Consider the following 7,901-nt stretch of genomic DNA (forward strand, 5'->3'; position numbering starts at 1 on the left):
GGAACAAATTGATACGCAGCTACGGACGTACACCCAAGAGATCATTCCAGTACTAGGCAGTGCAAACGTGGTGGTAACACACAATGGGTCACAGAACCGGCTGCCACTCTGGATTGTTCCAGGAAATGGCCCCGCGCTTTTGGGAAGGAGCTGGCTAGCTGAGATGAACTGGAAATGGGGGGATGTGCACACCATTTCATCTGTGGAGTGAAGCTCATGCTCACAGGTACTACAAAAATTTGGGTCACTGTTGCAACCCAGTGTCGGAACATTCAAGGGCACAAAAGTAGTTATACGCATCACCCCGGACGCCAGACCAGTGCACCACAAAGCCACAGCGATGCCGTATGTGATGCGTGAGAAAATTGAGAGTGAACTGGACAGGCTGCTCAGAGAGGGCATAATTTCGCCCGTTGAATTCAGTGACTGGGCAAGTCCCATTGTTCCTGTCCTTAAAGCGGACGGCTCAGTTAGGATCTGCGGTGACTACAAAGCCACCATCAACCAGGTGTCCCTGCAGGACCAATACCCGCTCCCGAGGGCGGAGGATCTTTTTGCCATGTTGGCAGGTGGCAAGCTGTTCACTAAATTGGACCTCACTTCAGCCTACATGACTCAGGAACTGGCTGAAGAATCCAAGCTTCTCACCACCATCACGACGCACAAGGGTTTATTCATCTACAACAGGTGTCCTTTTGGCATCTGTTCGGTGGCCGCCATCTTCCAGAGGAACATGGAAAGCTTGCTGAAATCCATTCCCGGCACAATCGTATTCCAGGATGATATCCTAATAACGGGTTGAGACACTGAGGAACACCTCCACAACCTGGAGGAGGTGCTACGCCGACTGGTTTGGATAGGCCTGCGGCTGAAGAAGGCCAAGTGTGTGTTTTTGGCCCCAGAGGTCGAGTTTCTGGACAGGAGGGTTGCCGCAGACGGGATCTGGCCTACCGAATCCAAAATGGAGGCGATCCGTCGTGCGCCCCGGCCCGGCAACACATTGGAGTTGCGATCGTTCCTGGGACTTTTGAACTATTTCGGGAACTTCCTGCCGAACTTAAGCACATTGTTGGAGCCGTCACACGTGCTCCTGCATAAGGGTTGCGAATGGTTTTGGGGGGACTGTCAAAAATGGGCTTTCAACAGGGCGCGGAACCTGCTTTGTTCCAACAAACTGTTCACGTTGTATGACCCCTGTAAAAAACTAGTTTTAACATGCGATGCATCATCATACGGGGTTGGGTGTGTGTTGCAGCAGGGTAATGGAGACGGACAACTCCAACCGGTGGCTTATGCCTCCAGGTCGCTCTCCCAGGTAGAGCGTGGGTACGGCATGGTCGAAAAGGAAGCACTCGCTTGCGTTTATGGTGTGAAAAAAATGCACCAATACCTTTTCGGCAGAACGTTTTAGTTAGAAACGGACCACAAGCCATTAACTTCTCTGTTGTCCAACAGCAAGGCGGTCAATGCCAATGCGTCAGCTCGCATACAGCGATGGGCTCTCACGCTGGCTGCGTATGACTACACCTTACGGCACCGGCCAGGCACCGAAAACTGCGCTGATGCGCTCAGCAGGCTTCTCCTGGCCACCAACGAGGGGGCGGCGGAGCAAAGCGCTGAAATGGTCATGGCTGTTGAGGCTTTTGACACCGCAGGCTCCCCCATCACAGCCCGTCAGATCAAACTCTGGGCCAACAGGGACCCCCTCCTATCCATGATAAAGAAATATGTCCTGTCAGGGGATTGGGCGCCCACGCACAGGGCGTGCCCCGAGGAGGTCAGACCGTTTCAGAGACGGATGGATGAGCTCTCCATCCAAGCCGACTGCCTGCTATGGGGCAGTTGAGTAGTCATGCCCCAGAAGGGAAGGGAAGCATTCATCAGGAAACTCCAGAGCGAGCACCCTGGAATTGTGCTAATGAAGGCAATTGCCTGATCACATGTATGGTGGCCGGGGATTAACTCAGATCTGGAACACTGGGTTCACAGGTGCACGCCGTGTGCCCAGCTGGGCAACGCCCCCAGGGAGGCCCCACTCAGCCCATGGCCCTGGTCCACCAAGCCTTGGTCACGCATTCACGTGGACTATGCGGGCCCGTTCATGGGAAAAATGTTCTTGATAATTGTCGATGCATACTCAAAATGGATCGAGTGCCTCATATTAAACTCGTGCACGACATCCATCACCGTGGAGAGCCTGCGCATGGTTTTCGCGACCCATGGCTTACCGGACATTCTGGTCAGTGACAATGGCCCGTGGTTCACCAGCCATAAATTCCAGGAGTTTATGTCGGGTTATGGCATTAAACATGTCCGGACGGCACCGTTCAAGCCGGCTTCCAATAGCCAGGCGGAACGTGCGGTCCAAACATAAAGCAAGGCATGCTCCACATCTAAGGACCCTCTCTGCAGTACCGCCTATCGTGCCTCCTGCTGGCCTATAGGTCCCGGCCGCACTCGCTCACGGGAGTTCCGCCAGCTCCTCATGAAACATACGCTCAAAACGTGGCTGTCCCTCATCCACCCAACCCTGGCAGACATTGTTGAGGGCAAGCGCCAGTCCCAAACCGAGTGCCACGATCGTAACTCAAGGGAGAGGTGTATAGAAATGGATGATCCAGTATTTGTACTTAACCATGCATTGGGACCCAAGTGGCTAGAGGGCACCGTAATTGGTAAAGAGGGAAACAGGGTCATAGTGGTCAGACTCAATAATGGGCAGATATGCCGCAAACACTTGGACCAAGTAAAGAAAAGGTTCGGCATAAACACCGATGAACATGAAGAAGAGCATGAGATGTCAACCACACCACTGCCAGTGGACGAGCAACAAGGACAATCACCAGCATGCACAGTCCTTGCGGCCAGCCTAGACAGGCCGGAATCACCTCAGGTGACAGAAACACATGCCAAGGCTCAGCCACCAGAGCCTCAACTGCAGCGCCCCACGAGAGAGCGTCGACCACATGATAGACTTAACCTTTGAGTTAAAAAGACATGAGGGGGGAGGTGATGTCATGTATGTAAACAGCATACTACTCTTATACAATTGTAACCCTCATGTAACCACTACATACTGTACATACTTACTAGAAATGCACACCTTGACCACAGGGGGTGTACTTGTGGGAGACACTCCTTACCTGGAGATTCAGGTATATAAGGGGAGGTCCCTCGCAGGGCCAGCACTCCTTGGTCCAGGCAATAAAGGTGAAGGTCACAGAGTGACTGTGTCTGCAGTACGTGCCTCGTGTGATTATGTTTAAGAGTTAAGGACTCAACAGATAATATGGGTGATATGTGTGCAAGGTGGTGAAATTGAAGATGGGCAATCTCCATGACTTTGAGGGGGGTCTTCTTTACGCAGAAGGTTGTGGGGATCTGGAACTCGCTGCCTGGAAGAGTGGTGGATGCAGAAATCCTCACCACTTTTAAGAGATGGTTGGATGGGCACATGAAGTGGAGTAACCTGCAGGGTTACAGACCTAGAGCTGGTAATTGGGATTAGACTGGATGACCTTTTGTTGGACAGTGCAGATATAATGGTAAGTACTGCAGGGAATAGAAAACGGCCAGCGTGATCTCCTGGACTAGTTTCAATCGCCTGGATGGGTCGGAGAGGAATTTCCCCAGATTTTTTCTCCCTAAATTGGTCTGGGTTTTTAATCTGGGTTTTGCCACTCCTCGGAGATCACATGGCTCCGGTTGGGGTGGAGTGTAGAATGTTTCAGTGTAAGGGTTGTCACAGTTGTGTGAGGCGGACTGGTTGGGCTGGGTGCTCTTTGCCTTTCCGTCATTGTTCATAGGTTTATATGTGTTATGTATTGATGCTTGGGGTCACTAGACACCAGGTGGCACCACTGTTGGAGGTCATTGGGCTGTATGCGCAGGCCCTGATATATAAGAGCGAGTACCATGTCATGTGCGCACTTTGGGCGCGAATAAACTTGAACCAGGTTTGCACCTGAGTGAATTTACAGTAACGAGTCTTTCGAGTCATTATATACATTACATTTGGCGATGAGGTAATTTAAGAACCTTCGCATGCACAATGGTCACCATTGGAATTCTGGAGAGATTCATGGATGGCGAAGATTGGGCGGATTTTATCGACTGCCTGGATCAGTATTTCATGGCCAACAAAATGGAGGAAGCTGGTGACACAGTTAGGTGCAGGACAATTTTCCTCACCGCTTGTGGTCCAAACTTTATAGCTTCATAAAGAATCTTCTCTTGCCTGCACGTCCAACAGACAAAGAGTATAGGGATTTGTGCGCTCTGGTGCGTGAACATCTCAAGCCAAAGCAGGGGATCATCAGCTCATGCTATCGCTTCTACACACATGTTCAGGCTGAGTGCCAGGATGTGTCGGGATTCGTCGGCGTCCGAAGACATGTAAGTTCGGAAATGCGGGAGTTGGGGGGAGAGGAGGGAATTCGGAGGAGCGGCCTATAAAAGGCCCAATAGGTGGGGGGCGGCGCGGGAGCTCGGAGGAGTGGCAGGAGTTCGGAGGAGGCCAGCTAGTGCAGCGAGAGAAGCAAAAAAGAAGTAGAAAGAAATCAAAGGGTGACGTTACAGTCAAGGGGGTAAGTGATTGGCTGGTGATTGGTGAGTAGTTTTTCTTTTTCTTTTCCTTTATCAGTAGGTAACCTTTATCACTGTTGTTGCCAAATTAAGTTAATCTAGGGGTTAAGTCATGGCAGGAGAGCTCGGACATGTGTTATGCTCCTCCTGTGCTATGTGTGAACTCAGGAACGCTTCCAGTGTCCCTGATGACTACATGTGCGGGAGGTGTATCCTGCTGTATCTCCTTACGGACTGCATTGCGGCACTGGAGCTACGGGTGGATTCACTCTGGAGCATCCGTGATGCTGAGGATGACGTAATAGCACGTTTAGTGAGTTGGTCATACCGCAGGTAAAGGTTACACAGCCAGATAGGGAATGGGTGACCAACAGGAAGAGCAGTGGAAGGAAGGTAGTGCAGGGGTCCCCTGCAGTCACCCCCCTCCGAAACAGATACACCGTTTTGGTTAGTGTTGGGGGGATGACTCATCAGGGGAGGGCAGCAGCAGCCAAGTTCATGGCACCGTGGGTGGCTCTGCTGCACAGAAGAGCAGGAAAAAGAATGGGAGAGCTATAGTGGTAGGGGATTCGATTGTAAGGGGAATAGATAGACGCTTCTGCAGTTGCAATCGAGACTCCAAGATGGTATGTTGTCTCCCTGGTGCAAGGGTCAAGGATGTCTCGGAGCGGCTGCAGGACACTTTGGAGGGGGAGGGTGAACAGCCAGTTGTCATGTTGCATATAGGTACCAACGATATAGGTAAAAAAGGGGATGAGGTCCTACAAGCTGAATTTAGGGAGCTAGGAGTTAAATTGAAAAGTAGAACCTCAAAGGGAGTAATCTCAGGATTGCTACCAGTGCCACGTGCTAGTCAGAGCAGGAATTGCAGGATAGCTCAGATGAATATGTGGCTTGAAGAGTAGTGCAAAAGGGAGGGATTAAAATTCCTGGGACATTGGAACCAATTCTGGGGGAGGTGGGACCAGTACAAACTTGATGGTCTGCACCTGGGCAGGACCTGAACCAATGTCCTAGGAGGAGTGTTTGCTAGTGCTGTTGGGGAGGGATTAAACTAATATGGCAGGGGGATGGGAACCAATGCAGGGAGACAGAGGGAAGTAAAATGGGGGCAGAAGCAAAAGATAGAAAGAAGAAAAGTTAAAGTGGAGGGCAGAGAAACGCAAGGCAAAAATCAAAAAGGGCCACATTACAGCAAAATTCTAAAGGGGCAAAGTGTGTTAAATGCAAGGAGTATTCGTGATAAGATGGACGGATTCACTGCACAGGCAGCAATTAATGAATATGATATAATTGACATTATGGAGACATGGCTCCAGGGTGACCAAGGCTGGGAACTCAACATCCAGAGGTATTCAACATTCAGGAAGGATAGACAGAAAGGAATAGAAGATGGGGTAGCGTTACTGGTTAAAGAGGAAATTAACACAATTGTAAGGAAGAACATTAGATTGGATGATGTGGAATCTGTATGGGTGGAGCTGCGGAATACCAAACGGCAGAAACGCTAGTGGGAGTTGTGTACAGATGACCAAACAGTAGTAGTGAGGTTGGGGATGGCATCAAACAAGAAATTAGGGATGCGTGTAATAAAGTTACAGCAGTTATCATGGGTGACTTTAATCTACATATAGATTGGGCTAACCAAACTGGTAGCAATAAGGCGGAGGAGGATTTCCTGGAGTGTATTAGGGATGGTTTTCTAAACCAATATGTCGAGGAACCAACTAGAAGGTGGCCATCCTAGACTGGGTGATGTGTAATGAGAAAGGACTAATTAGCAATCTTGTTGTGGGAAGCCCCTTGGGTAAGAGTTACCATAATATGGTAGAATTCATTAATCAGATGGAGAGTGACACAGTTAATTCAGAGACTCGGGTCCTGAACTTAAGGAAAGGTAACTTCGATAGTATGAGACGTGAATTGGCTAGAATAGACTGGCGAGTGATACTTAAAGGGTTGACGGCGGATAGGCAATGGCAATCATTTGAAGATCACATGGATGAACTTCAACAATTGTACATCCCTGTCTGGAGTAAAAATAAAATGGGGAAGGTGGCTCAAGCGTGGCTAACAAGGGAAATTAAAGATAGTGTGAAATCCAAGGAAGAGGCATATAAATTGCCAGAAAAAGCAGCAAACCTGAGGACTGGGAGAAATTTAGAATTAGCAGAGGAGGACAAAGGGTTTAATTAGGAGGGGGAAAATAGAGTATGAGAGGAAGCTTGCCGGGAACATAAAAACTGACTGCAAAAGCTTCTATAGATATGTGAAGAGAAAAAGATTAGTGAAGACAAACATAGGTCCCTTGCAGTCAGATTCAGGAGAATTTATAATGGGGAACAAAGAAATGGTAGACCAGTTGAACAAATATTTTGGTTCTGTCTTCACAAAGGAAGAGTCAAGTGAGAAGGAGGAACCGAAAGAAATGCTTATTAGGTGGGAAATTGTGTTGGGGAAATTGATGGGATTGAAGGCCGATAAATCCCCGGGGCTTGATGGTCTGCATCCCAGAGTACTTAAGGAGGTGGCCCTAGAAATAGTGGATGCATTGGTGATCACTTTCCAACAGTCTATCGACTCTGGATCAGTTCCTATGGATTGGAGGGTAGCTAATGTAACACCACATTTTAAAAAACGAGGGAGAGAGAAAACGGATATTTATAGACCGGTTAGCCTGACATCAAATGTTGCAATTATTAAAGATGAAATAGCAGAGCATTTGGAAAGCAGTGACATGATTGGTCCAAGTCAACATGGATTCATGAAAGGGAAATCATGCTTGACAAATCTTCTGGAATTTTTTGAGGATGTAACTAATAGAGTGGACAAGGGAGAACCAGTGGATGTGGTGTATTTGGACTTTCAAAAGGCTTTTGATAAGGTCCCACACAAGAGACTGGTGTGCAAAATTAAAGCACATGGTATTGGGGGTAATGTTCTGACGTGGATAGAGAACTGGTTGGCAGACAGGAAGTAGAGAGTCAGGATAAATGGATCCTTTTCAGAATGGCAGGCAGTGACTAGTGGGGTGCCACAGGGATAAGTGCTGGGACCCCAGCTATTTACAATATACATCAATGATTTAGATGAAGGAGTTGAGTGTAGTATCTCCAAGTGTGAGATGACACTAAGCTGGGTGGCGGTGTGAGCTGTGAGGAGGACGCTAAGAGGCTGCAGGGTGACTTGGACAGGTTAGGTGAGTGGGCAAATGCAGGGCAGATGCAGTATAATGTAGATAAATGTGAGGTTATCCACTTTGGGGGCAAAAACACGAAGGCAGAATATTATCTGAATGGCGGCAGATTAGGAAAAGG

Source organism: Pristiophorus japonicus, chromosome 2 (genome assembly GCF_044704955.1).
Source record: "Pristiophorus japonicus isolate sPriJap1 chromosome 2, sPriJap1.hap1, whole genome shotgun sequence".
Classification (NCBI taxonomy): domain Eukaryota; kingdom Metazoa; phylum Chordata; class Chondrichthyes; family Pristiophoridae; genus Pristiophorus; species Pristiophorus japonicus.